General features: G+C 46.6%; 1 pseudogene; it reads right to left on the bottom strand.

The window, feature by feature from the left end:
- The window catches only part of LOC109685397 (leukocyte immunoglobulin-like receptor subfamily A member 6), a 57,081-nt pseudogene extending 44,287 nt beyond the window's left edge, over positions 1-12,794 (bottom strand).
- Between the last annotated feature and the right edge of the window lie 1,425 nt (positions 12,795-14,219).

Genomic DNA, 14,219 nt, shown 5'->3' with positions numbered 1-14,219 from the left:
CCTGTAATCCTAGTTACTTATAAGTCTAAGATTGGGAGGATCATGATTCGAGCCCAGTCTGCGTAAAAAATTCACAAGTCACTATTTCAACAGGAACAAAACAAAACAAAAAATGGCTGGGAAAGCTGTTGCATTAGTTATCCTAACTACCTGGGGAAGCTTAAAATAGAATTGCTATAGACTGGCCTAGGCAAATTTAGAACCTATCTTCAAAATAACCAGAGCAGAATGTGCTAGAGGCATGGCTCAAGGACAGAGTGCCTGCCTCACAAGCATGAAGCACTGAGTTCAAACTCCAGAACTGCAATATAAATAATAAATAAATATGTAAATGAAATAAAAGCAGAAGACATGCAAATGAGAACATGGGAAAAGCAGACAAAAGATTCGTTTGCATTGGTTGAGATGGAAAGTTTTAAATTATTCTGTGAGTGGTTGAAATACATTAATTGAGTTTGAATAATAAGTGAATCATCATCCACAACAAAAAATCCAGAGTGGTCCTCATGTACTGTCTTTTTGATACATTTATGAAACTTATTGGTGATATTTGCTTAGGGATTGACTTCTCAGTTCATGTAAGGCATCTTCCTACAATGTTCCAAGTTTTTAAAATCTTTGCCAAGGTTATTATCAATTTTTTCATTGCCTGATGAAATGCATTTCAATATATTTCCTCTTTTCCTACTCTCAGGTGAAATTTAGGTTTGGGGTATGTGTCCACATGCATGTGTATTTGCTTTTGTGTTTCACAAGTGAAAAACATTTGGAAGAAATCCCCAATGAAGCTCCCTAGACTGGAGTTAAGGTGAGAAAGGTTCTTATTAGTAAGTCAATGTACAGCATGTGCCACAAAACAAATGTGAACTGTGTATAAGATGGTGGTCCTGTAAGATTGCAATGAAGCTGAAAAGTTTTTATCCTCTGTCATATTTACTTTACCTTTACTGAGTTTAGATACTTTTAGATACATGAATTCTTATCACTGTTGCCTGCAGTGTTGAAGACAGTGACACCTGCATGGGTTTTCAGCTCAGGAGCTGTAGGCTAAGCCACATGGCCTGGATGGACAGTGAGCTGTGCTGGCTGGGTTTGTGTAAGTAACTCCATGACGTTCACACATGAAGAAATAGACTAAAGTCACAGGCATTTAAGGCATAGAAAACAATTCAAATATTGTGCTTATGCTTGTGTCCATTTTGTAAGCTACATACTGAAAACTTTTTCCCTCTTTAATCTGTGCACATAAAATGTTCATATGCTCTGTTCTTCAAGTGAATATGTCCTCAGCTCTGCTGTGTGCTTCCCTGAGGAAATGTCATCTTCTCTCTGTCTTTTTGGGTCACTGTGACTGAAACTTACAAATGTCATTAGTGTTGTAAGATGAGCTTTTTGGGTGTTATTTATATTTATCTATTTTTGTGTTTGACTTCACTAGAAACTACACTTGTCACATTACTTCCTCCCTGTGCCTTCATTTGCAACAGGTTTTTATTCTCTTTCTATTTTCTCAATGTGATAAGGATATTGATTTAGAAAGCTTTTTCTTTACTTATTTATTTAACAGCTATGATTTTCCATTTTCCTAGTTATCACGTCATGGTTACATGATCACCCAATTCAAGTTCTGTTTTTTCACATCACACATTCTTTATTGAAAGGGTTCTGGCTTTATTTCCAAAATGTGGGGATATCTGTTATCTCTGACTATAGAATCAGAATCAGGTGAGTCCCACAAGTTCCCAGAGGTCCCTTGTGGTACATGAGTGCCCATGGTGGCTGGCTCATTAGTCAGTGTCTTCCAAGGCAGATCTGATGTCCCCTGAGGGCCTTGCATGGAGGGAGGGGTCAGGATCTCCCTGCGTTGGTGGACGCCAGAGCAGTGAGCTTGCTGCTGTCAGCTGGGCTCCTCTGACAAGGAGGAAAGAGGTGCAGTTGTCCCCTGTCTGAGAGTCAGGGTGCAAAGCTGGGCATAGGTCACATCCTGGGGACCCAAAGATGCAGCAGCTAGAGAGGAGAGAGTGAGAGGGAAGGAGGGTGGTTGGCATTGAGGAACCTTGGGACCTGGGGAGGACAGGATTCACCTGACTGTCCACATCTCTGTCCCCTCCTGCCTGTATGTTCTTCCTGCCCAAGAATTCCCTGGACAGTGTGAAAGAGGAGCAGCCCCTCTGTCCTACGTCTGGAGTGGTTCACCTGGGCACAGGTCACTCTCTGGGGATCTTCATCAGGTGATTCCTGCAGCAGAGAGGCAGTGAATCAGACAGAACCTCCTGGTTCCACCTGGATCTCCTCAGCCAGTTTTCTTCATTGTGGCTCAAGCGATCCTTCCAAAAATTGAAGACTATGTCATTCCTAATGGGGTCTTCGGGGGCTTTCTAAGACCTCTTGAGTCTCTTCAGTATCTTCCTTCAGTTCTGAGCACTCATCCTAACACTCTGACCCTTGCTCATTTGATCCCAGTCACATGATTCATCTTCTTGAAAGAGTATTTTCCTGCCTCAGGACCTTCGCTCTTGCTGGGCCACCTGCCTGCAGAAGCTGGTCCACTAGATCTGTGTGTGGCCTCTCTGGGCTGCTTCTCAGAAGACAGCTTGTCAGAGTTCCCCCTGTAATTCACACTAGACCTCTCTGGCCACTGCTCTCTTTTCTTTGTTTAATTTCCCTGACATAACTTGCACTCCTGACACCACATTTACTTGCACCTCCTCTCCTGAATCTGAGGGAAGCTTAGGGCAGGTGGGCAGCTGTAAATGGTCCTGTATCTACACTGCTTACAGGGAGCTTGTTTAAGATGGGGTCCCTCTGGGTCACTGGGTGAAGGAGTGGAGAGGGCTATTTACTCATATCTTACTGAGATCCAGGAGCTGGGCACAGAGGCTCAGCAGCTGGAGAGAGGACAGAAGGGAGGGGGTCACATGGTCACAGAAAATCAGGAGACAGGTAGGACACAGCAGGGAGGGACAGGCGGTTCCAGAAGGGAGGGATCAGCTGTGGACGTGGCTTAGAACTGAGGGGAGATCAGTGAGGCTCCCTTGAATGAGGGACAAGAGAAGACCTTGGTGCCCTAGAGGGTGGGTGGTGCCCTAGAGGGACATTCATTCTTACCTAAATGTCCATCTCTACCCCACCATCAGGCTGTGTGTCCTTCACAGAGGCATCTGTGGGAAAAGAACATGTGGGTCACCTCCTGTCAGAGTCCTGGGGTTTCTAGTCCCACAGACCCTTTGCTGTCCTTGATGGGAGATAAAGCCAGGGAACATTCCAGATCCTCAGTGTAGGGTTCATTCTGACTCAGCAGAAGACCAGCCCCTCCCTTCTTTCCTCTATGGTGTTGAGCCTTTGGGCATCTCCCTCTCAAGGTCCTTCTTCTCACAGAGGTTGTCTTTCTGGACAGGAGCAGCTGGGCTGAAGTTGGGGAGAAAGGGAGGGGGTCAGATGTCAGTGAGGGATGGCAGGTGGATGAAGGTCTAGGTCCTTGGGCAAGAGTTACCTCTTTTGTAGGCTTCTGTTCCAGGTCAGTGACTCCATGGCCCCAGAAAAACGGAGGAAGTCTGACTGTATGTGGGCAGAGTCTCTGGGCAGGAGGGCAGAGCCCCACCCCACAGGACCCCTGAGGGGAAGACAAGGATATTAAAAATACTGGACAGTTGTCCACATGTTTTTGAGATGGAAAAGCTCAGGGAATTCCTAAAATTTGCAAAGGCACCAGGATCAAGTATTATTTCATGTTGTAGGTTTTCTGATCTGAGATTCTGCAGAAGGGTTTCTAAGCTGTCTTGTTCAAACCTGGATGTTTTCCCTGGGTCTCCTGACCAGAGTCCACCCTTGACTGGCCCTCAAGAGATCCCACCCACAATTGAGGCCCAGGTCACTCACTCCATACTCACCTGACCTCCAGCCTTTGCCCTGACGCTGGTGTCTGAGGGTAGAGAGGAGGAAGAGGAGGAGGAGGAGTAAGAAGAGCATCAGAAGTTGGCCACTGAGACCCCAATGAGAACTTTTTGGTATCCCTCCAGTCCTTGCGGATAAGTGACATCATGAGGAAAGAACAATGTTGCTTAACAGAGCACCTACTGTGTACCAGGCCCATGCTGAGTATCTGTAAACTTCACCTCTGGCCATCACACTCCTGCAACATGGCATTGCCACTCCCACCCAACCAGTTTGCAGAGGTGGAAATTGAGGCTAAGGGAGGTGAATCATCTGCCCCAGATCACCAGCAGGAAGTCACAGAACTGGGGTTGGACCTGGGGTATCTGACTTCCAGCTTTGTTTTCTTTGCCAGAGCTGAGCCCCCTGAGCTGGAGGCAAAAAGATTGAACACCACTGACACAGCCCTGTGCCCCTCCCTGCACAAAGTCACTGCCACTGTACCACTCCCCCTCCCACACAATGTCACTATCAATGTGGCAGAGCTGACAGGCTTAGGAGGTCTCCTCTACCATAAGTGCTACAGTGTTAAGCACTTCAAGGACCTTGAAGTTCTGGACCAAGTCTCTCCTTTATACTTGGAGAAACTGAGGCCCACGTGGGAGAAAGGCTTGTCCAAGTTAATGTCTCCAGGGGAGGCTGCATTAACCCCATAGCTCAACCTCTTCCATCTATACCTCACCTCCCAGTAGATCCCTTCATTTATGGTTCTGGGGTCCACACTCTGAGGATGAGGGGCTGATGCTCAGGGCCTGTGGCAGTGGATGGGAGTTTATGGATCCCTGCTTCCCACCTCAGCCTGGCTGCTTTCCACTCAGCCTGTTCCTCAACATCTCTCTCTGCTTGACCCAACCCTCATGCAGTCCAGCCTCTGAGCCAATGGGGTTCAGGGGTATTTGCCCACATTTTTTCCTAATATTCAAATGTCTGGACACAGGTAGAGCTGAGACAGAAACCAAGACTTAGATGGGATGAGATGTCTCCAGGCAGCCTGGGGACCCAGGACACTCCTTGTTCAGTGGTCCCTGAGACTCACTAGCTGTTCAGGTGGATCCTGAATGTGGGGATCTGGGTCTCACAGAGGGTCCTATGAATGAGGGCATGAGGATGGTAAGGCGCTTGGTCTCCTCTTAGGAATCCTGTCTTTGCTCACTCCCCTACATCTACCCTGTGGTCTCCCCAAGACCCTCCCATTGCCCACCTAGCCTTTCCCCAATTCCAATGAGGTGGAGGGGGTGCACATGCCTGGGAGACTTCTCTAATCCTTGTCCTCTCTGAGGGACGAAGCACCCTCTAGCTGGTCCTCCCTAGGTCCCCACACTCTTATTCCAGTCCAGAGCTTCCAGGGAGCACAGACCAGAGTGAATCCTTTGTCTCAGAGAAGACAGGGCTAGGAGTGCCTCACCTGAAATCCCGAGCTCCAAGGGGTCACTAGGATGTGACAACAGGTAGTGGGATGAGCTTCGAGACCCATAACACTTGTAGGTTCCCCAAGGGCTGAGATCACAGCCGTCATGGAGAATTCTGCCTGGTGCTGCTGAGCCCAGGACGTTGATCTGAGATGCAGTAGGGGACTGGCTGCCTCCCCCTTGGACAGAAAGAAAGTGTCCACCAGGCTCTGTGACTGACACAGCAGTGTCACATCTTCTCCTGGGGACACAGTGGGTCCTGGCTATACTAACAGCAAAGGTTTGTTAAGGAGCTGTCCTAGAGAGAAGGAGGAGTGTGAGGGCCTGCCCCACCTTATTCTGAGGAGAGACCTCTCCCACTAGGGACAGTGTCTGATGACCTTTCTGGCTGACTTTGTTTCTCTGACCCTGTATCTCCACAACTGTCCCTAATCTCTCTCCCTCCCTGATACCCTCACACATGATCATGGCCATTCTTGGAGCTCCCCTAAAGTCTGACTTATGTTGCTTGGCACCTCACCTGTGATCAGGATGTCCACAGGTTTACTAGGAGCTGACCACTCAGAGGAGTTTGTGTGCACCATAGCATCAGTACTGGTCCCAATGGAAGCTACTCACAGGGCTCAGAGGGAAGTTGACCTGAGAGAGCCCAGCCTGGGGCTACTGGCCAGGTCACTGGGGGATGTCACACCCTGCCTGCTTGCACAGAGCAAATTCATCATAGATGATATCAGAGTGACACTGGAGAGTCAGGTTCTCTCCAGGGTACAGAGCGGGACCCTGCCTGGTCAGGAGCAATGGCTTTCTGGACACCCCTGGAAGTAAGATGACCTGGAAGTGAGATGATGGTTCCTGCCAAACACCTCCCTCCTTCCATCCTGCCTGCAGGTCTCACTGCCTATCACACTCTGGGTCTCTGACTCAAGGTCCTCAAACTCCTTTCAGGACCCCTCCAACTGGGGTTCCCTAGAAGTAGGGCTCATGGAAACATGTTTGGACTCCCCAAAATGATTTGAGTCATCACCTGAAATATGTAGTTCAAGGGGATCACTAGGCTCTGACCACACCTTAGGTTCATTCTTGTAATAACCTTGGCATCCGATCATTCACCTGTGGCTTGTGGTCACAGGGCCCACAGTGATGAGGACCTGGAACTGCCCACTGGGGTATCGCTGTGAGTCCAGGACCCAGGAGAGCTTGTGTTCTCCTTCTTTCATCAGAATGACCCTGCTGTGAAGCACACTGGAGGGTCACATTCCCTCCTGAGGTCACCAGAGGGCATGGTAGGGCTGAGAGGCTGGGTTTGTTGTAGACTTCTAAGAGAGAAGGAGGCAGTGTGTTAAATGGGCTCACACTTCCCACATTATCCCTAACTGGGGTGGGGGGGACTGGAGAGGGGGACACCTCTGAGAACAACCCCCTTCTTGAGAACAGAATCCTTTTACCTGTCACCACCAGCTCAAGGGGGTCACTGTGCTCTGACCATCCAGCTTGGGTTTGATAATAACAGTAATATTACCCTGCATCATAGTCTATCATGGATTGGATGGAGAACTTGGTCTTGTTCCTAGACTGCAGCAGGGTTTTGATTTTCCAGGGCTCTGAGCTTCCCTCTTTATACAGATGGTACTCCTTGTCCTCCAGGGTCCCCTCACATGAAATGGTCACAGGGCTCCCCCAGGTGATCACAGAGCCTGATTCAGCTGAGAGTGTTGGTTTGGGGAGGGTCCCTGTAAGGAAGCAGGTGAGAAGGAAGCATATCTATTCTAAACATGGCACAGGGAATGTTGTACTTACAGATGATATTTAAGCAGATCCCATCAGCAGAAAGACAGAAGACCCACATGAAGACCTATCTCTCCTCTGGACCCTCTATTTCTCACTTCCACTGTCCCCTGATTTCTATATCACTGGTCTCCTGTCTCCCACACTCTGTCAGTGGGTTCAGGACCCTCGCTCCCCTCAGGTTACCACACACCAAGTGGCTTCCCTTGGGATCTATGTCAAGTCCAAGTTCATTCAAGGGAAAGGTTGGGGCTTCTTCACCTGAGACCTGCAGCTCCAGGAGGTCATGGGGATTTAAGCACAAATGGGGGTTGTTTCTGTGACAGCCATAATATCTCAATGTCCATCTCTGGAACAGGGCGCACAAGGAACAGGGCCTGGGACTTCCCATTGGTAAGATTCCATGAGTTCTGAGTTCCAGAGAGCTGGTGTTCTCCTTCCTGAGTCAAAATGAATCTGACAAATTCCTGCCATGAGACACACTGGTGAGTCACAGTCCCTCCTGAGGTCACCACAAGGCTGAGAATCTGGGTTTTCTGTAGGCTCCTAGGAGAGAAGGAGGCAGTGTGTCAAATGGTCTCACACCTCCCACATTATCTCCTGGGTTGAGCTGTGAGAGGGGGACACCTCCGGAAGCTGACCCCCTTCCTGAAGGCAGGACCTGGGGTTAGGACCCCTGTTTGTCCTCTCACCTGTGATCACCAGCTCAGGGGGTTACTGTGTTTTGAACAGCCAGCAGAGCTCTGATAGTAACAGTGATACTGCCCTGTATAGTTCTCTCACATAGATGGGATGGAGAACTTGGCCTTATTCCTGGGTTGCAGTAGAATCAGTTTTGACCAGGGTTCTGGGCTTCCCTCTTTATACAGATGATATTCTTTGGCCTCCAGTGTCACCGGATAGTCATAGACCTCCCCCAAGTGTTCACAGAGCCTGGCTCAGCCCAGAGGGTGGGTTTGGGGAGGATTCCTGCAAGGAAATCAGGGGCTGTGATCAAGGACATCCCCCACTGCAGTCCCAGCTCTGAGCTAATTTCCCTCCAGACACCTCAACATCAGCCCACACATGCTCTTTTCCATCCCTACTGCCCAGGGCTATCCCCTTCACCTCATGATGTGGGGGAACAGCTGGGAACACACTTACCTGCCTGCAATTGGGTCTTCAGTTCCAGACTCAGCCATAGAAGTGAGTTCCCTTGAGATTTTCCCCTGAAGCCTGAGCAGGTTCTCTCTTCCTCAGAGTCTCTTGAGCCTCCTGGGGTCTCCTGATGAACCCAGGGGTGGCTATGTTTTGGTGTTCCTCCCAGACCTTCTCCCTTATTTCTCACTGAGGCAGAACAAGGCTGTGATGGTCAGGTTCATACTATCCTCATCCATTACTTCAGCTGTGCAGAACAGACAGAAAAAAAGGATATGTCTTTCCAGTCTGGGTTCTGCCTGTCACAGGGTTGTCAAGTCAGTAGCCCCACAGGAAGAGAAACTGCCCTCCCCAGAAGCCTGTCTCTTGTGGCCCTATGGTTGGGACCAGGCTGGCAATAAGCTCTTTTAAGACACTCCCAACAAAAGTGGACATTCCCAGACCTCCATCCATCCACGTCCACCTTATCTGTCCCCATCTCACTGAGGGCTACGTTGTAACAGCAAATACACCTGGTTCTTTCAGAGATGGTCTCTTCCAGTTAAGGGTGACTGAGGTCTGGTTCTTCCCTCTCATCCCTCCATGGAGTCACCATCACTCCTTCATCCCACCCACCTGTATTGCATTGTGGGGTCCCTACTATAGCCAGTCACCTCCACAGCTCTGCACATGTTTTTGGGAAGTTGCATGTCCCTGCAGCAGGGCAGATGCAGAGTAGAAGAGACACAGAGAGCACCTGACTGCAGCTCACATGGAGCTTCATGATGGGCACAGAGGAGAGGCAGAGACATGCAGAAAGTAACGTTGCTCCTCTCTGGGCTCTGGTTGCAGGCTTCCTCTGCTAAACTGTCCTCTCCATGGATTTGCCTTTTCTTAGCAACAGAATCCCCACACCAGTTCCCCAGAACAGACTTCATAGCTGTTCTCTCCTCCTCAGTGCCCCTGTTTCCCAGGGCACAATTCTCCTTGTTGGATTGGGGCTGATTTGTATTTCATGCCTTCTCACCACTGCACTGCTTGGGCAATCTTAAGGATGGACTCCCCCATCTCTGAGCCTTGGTTTCTTCCTCTGTAGCCTGCACTTCACTCCTCAGAGTGGTCATGGGGTCAGTGCTGTCAGGGACATGGAGGGACTCAGTCATCATTAATTTCTAGTTCAGGGTGGAACATGGGTTTGGAACATAAGAGGCTCATGGTGGTGTACAATGAGCCCACCAACACATCTTTATGTGATCTAAGCACTTGAAATGGTGCATTTAATACATCTGAAATCTGCATATCACAGTCAGGAGTAGAAAATGATAAAGGAAAGTGCCCCAAATGGAGAGAATCCACATCAAAGACAGAGCCCAGAGCTGAGGGACCACTGGATTCTCAGGGATCGCTAAGGGAAGGTTTCCTCCTCCATATGGAGGTGGGGTCAGGTGAGGGCTGCAGCTGTGTCTCAGTTTCCCCGTTTTTGCAGCTGGCACTTGTAATTCTGTGCTCACTGTTCAGGATCAATGGGCAGCATAGAGCTGCCTCTGTGTGTGTAAAACAGATTCACTCCAGTCCTGTCCCCCATGGCATCTTTCTGACATGTGAGCATGAGGGTCACATTGGACTCATCCCTGGCTGGCACAACTCTGAGAAGGTGCTAAGTTGAGAAAAGCGGACTACACAAGACAGGTGAAACCCCCCCCTAAATGAGGCCAGATTCCTGCAGCAACTCTGAGAAGAGCAGACTTTGGAAATGAGACACAGAATTGTGAAGGTAGGTTGTTTATTCGAGATTTTTAATTTTTAACATTATAGGCATTTATTACTATAAACTTCCCTCTTGGAACTGGTTTTGCCTCACTCATTAAGACTTTATTTTACTTTATTTCACTTTCGGTGTTGGGGATTGAACCCTGGACTATAGCATGTTAAACATGTGCTCAGCCACCTAGCTGTAATTTCACCTTATCCCATAAGGTTCCATATAAGCTATTCTCACTTTGGTTTGACTTGCTATCATTTCCAATTTCCCTTTTGATTTCTTGGACCCTATGGTTTTTGAAGAATGTATTGTTTAATTTCCATGCATTTGTGATGTTTCCTGCTTCCCTTTGTCATATGAAAAGATACTAGGTGTTATTTCAGTGTTCTTAAATTCATTCAGACTTATCTCGTGATCCCTGTGCTCTGTCCTGCAGAATGTTCTGGTGTGCATTAGGGAACGTGCACAGTTGACTGGGTTTTCTCATTTGTCTGTAGGTCCATTGGGTCTGTAATGCTGCTCACCTCCCCTGTTTCCTTTTTAATTCTCTTCTGGATGCTGTGTCCATATTAATGTGGACACAGGAATAGAATAGAAGACACAGAAATAAAACCACCCAGCTGTAGCCATCTGATATTTGAAAAAGGACAAAAGCATACACTGGTGAAAAGATGGCCTCTTCCCAAAATGGCACTGGGAAAACTGGATCTCACATGCAGAAGACCAAACGTAGGTCCCTGTCTCTCACCCTGTAGAGAAATCAATTCATAGTGGATCAATGACCCACAGTGATACCCTCAATTTTGAAAGCACTGCTGGAAAAGAGGGAAGCCACCAGAAGATACAGACACAGGCAACAATTTTGTGAATGGAATGAAATGACAAATGGATTTCACCAAATTTAAAATCGAAACATGAAAGAAATAATTGACAGAATGAAGAGAGAATCAACAGAACTCAAGAACATCCTTGCTATTGGACAAAGGATTAATATTCAGAATATATAAAGATCTACAGGGCTGGCAGAGTAGCTCAAGTGTTAGAGTGTCTGTCTAGCAAATGTGAGGCCCTGAGTTCAAACCCCAGTACCAACAAGAAAAATGGATCTCTATTAAGAGCTTCAATTGTATTGAAGGTCAAATCAATACAATTAATGAATAGGGAAATGAACAATCAGTTTTCAAAAAAAATGTTAAAATTCGTGTAAATGCACTGCGATTCCAAAGCCCCCTTGTCAACGTGGGGGTTTCACCAAGAAAACAAACAATGAATGTTGGTGAGGATGTGGGCTAGAAAGAACTCCTACAGTATTGGTCAGAATGTAAATTAGTACTTCAACTATGGAAATCAGTATAGAGGTTTTTCAAAAAAGGAAAATTGGAAGTACCATATGATCCTTCCACACCATTCTCAGCTATATATGTGAACAGATTGAAGTCAATGTACAATAGACACCTGCACATCCATGTTTATGTAGCAGCACTATGCATGATAGCCAAGCTATGGAATCAGCCCAGGCACACATCAATTGATGAATTGATAAAGAAAATGTGAGATAAACGTACACACACACACACACACACACATACTCAGCATAGCTACCAAAATGAAATTATGTCATTTGCAGGAAAATGTGTGGAACTGCCGATCAACATATTAAGTGAAATAAGCCAGGCTCAGAAAGCCAAATATTGCATTTCTTTCTTATCAGAATGTACACCTTGGGAAATGAGATGACTATAAATGGGGATTTTGGGGGAGGAAATGAACCAGTGGTAGTGGGAACATAGAGGAATGATGACAGGAAGGTAAGTGTAATTGAAATCCTTCTATATGGATGTATGAACAAAGAATAGAGATACCCATTGAAATATTTTAAAAGAGCAAGAGGAAGAAGGATAAGAAAGAATAACAGAGGGGGTGAATAAAAATCAAAGCACATTATGCACAAGTAGAAATATCAGAATGAAACTGCTTTGCTCAATTAATACATACTAATAAAAACAGAGACAAGATAAGCCAGACTGACAAAGACAAGTTTTGCCATGTTTTTCTCATATATAGAATCTAAATTTAAAAAGAAAGAAACAAAAAGACACGAATGATTTGGAGAAGGAGGACCAAAGGGCGATGGGGAACAAGTGCCATGATGGGATTCAGGATGAGCAAAGTGTTTGTGTGGATATATTTAAATGTCATAATGAACCCACAATTTTGTAACAAAACAAAAATGCCTGTAATCCCATCAACTCAGGAGAAAGGGTCTGGCTTGAAGGCCAGACCATGCAAGGTCAAAAGGAGAACCTATCTGGAAAACAAATTAGAAAAGCAAAAATGTTGGTGGTGTGGTGAATTCATACAACACTCAATCTAATGCCCAATACTGAAAAAAAAAAAAGAAAGAAAAGAACATAGTGCCAAAAATAAATAAAAATAATTTAATAAATGAAAACAAGTAATTTGTACTAGGACATCAGGAAAAATCCCTTGAGGACATCTCAGGAGTCAAAAAGACCTCACCAAAGTGTAGGGTCAAATGATGAGGCAGGACAAACTTATGTGAAAGACTTGGGTTTAAGAAGAGAGCCCTGGGTGCCCTGCTCACACCAGCCTCTCTAAGAAATGTTTCCTCAGGGTTTGCTTCCCCTGATCATCCATGCAGGAACTCAGAGGCTGCTGAAGCCACAGTCCAAGGCGGTCCAGATACCGCTTGAGCTTGTGGCCAAGTTTGGCATCATCCACATGTTGGTGGATTTGTAGGCATCAAAATGCAGGCTCTGTGGGATCATGGAGGCTTCCACCCATATTACAAAAGAAGGCCTGAGAGCTCAGACAGGGGTGGCAGGACAGGAGTCCCTGTGAAGAACTCCTGAGAGGTCAATGCATGAAACTGTGTGGGTGAAGCTGGAGCTGCACTGGAGACCTCAGTAAGGAAGAGGTGCCAGGTATGTGAAAATTCTGCTAGGGAAGCTGCAGGTGGTAAGCAGAACCACCACAAGAGAGAGGCTGTGTGGGCTGCAAATAGCAAGGCCATAGGGCAGAGCTGCCCAAGCCCCTTGAGCTCACATCATGCCTCTGTGTGCCTCAGATGCAGGACGTGGACCTCAGTGTCTAGTGTTTGCCCTGCTGGGTTTCAGTCTTGCTTAGGTCTGATCCTTCCTTGCTATTTTTCCAGTCTTCCTTTTTGGGATAGGACTGTTTACCCAATGCCATTTTGTGTTGGAAACATGTAATGTCTTTTAAAATTATTTTATATTCTGGTTGTACTGGGGTACATTGTGACATTTACATAGGTGCTTACAATATATCCTAATTAGATTCATCCCTCAATCTTTCTCCTTCTTCCCCACCTCTTAGAACAATTTCAGCAGGTTTAATTCTTCCATTTTCATACATGAGTACAAAATATTTCCACCATATTCTCCCTTCTTCACCCTTTCATTATACCCTCCTGATGTCTACCCCTGGACAGTACCTGTTTCACTTTCATGTCCGTTATTTACTTTCTTTAAAAAAAGACATTTTCATTAATTTATATTACATTTCAATATGTACATGTATTATAACCTGAATTAGTTCATATTTCCCTTATTCTCCCTCTTCCTCCACTCCCCTTCTTATGGTGACCTCAACAGGTTTCAATGTTCCATATTCAGGAAGTATGTAATAAATTCTTTTTGAGTTTTTTTGTACAAGGACTCACGGCTGAGTTTCCCTTGATTTTTGGAGGAGACCATGGAGTTGGAAATTTCTGCAATGTTGGCACCATTAAGACTTTGCAAACTCTTGGAGATAGAAATGAGGCTAGACATGAGTCTTTGGGGGCCAGGGGCAGAATGTTATGTTGTGGTTTGAACCTCAAATCTTTCCAAAGGCCATGTGCACTGAAGGCTTTGTCCCCAGGTTGGTGCTAGTGGGAGGTGGTGGAACCTTCAGGATGTGAGGTGTAGGGGAAGGAAGTGAGGTTATTGGGACATGACCCTGAAGGGGATACTGGGACCTTGGCACCTCCTCTGTCTCTTTCCTCTTTGGCTGCCATGAACTGAGCAGCTTTCCTCCAACCTGTGATCCTCACCACAATGTTCTGTCTCACCACAGGCTCAGAAGTAATGGGGACAATGTACCATGGCCTGAAACCTCTAAGACTTTATGTCAATGCTTCTTCCCTCTGCAATTGATTTTCTCAGGAGTTTTGTCATGGCAACAGAAAGTTG

The sequence above is a fragment of the Castor canadensis genome, chromosome 16, assembly GCF_047511655.1.
Source record: "Castor canadensis chromosome 16, mCasCan1.hap1v2, whole genome shotgun sequence".
Taxonomy (NCBI): domain Eukaryota; kingdom Metazoa; phylum Chordata; class Mammalia; order Rodentia; family Castoridae; genus Castor; species Castor canadensis.
This window is presented reverse-complemented; position numbering and strand designations above follow the sequence as displayed.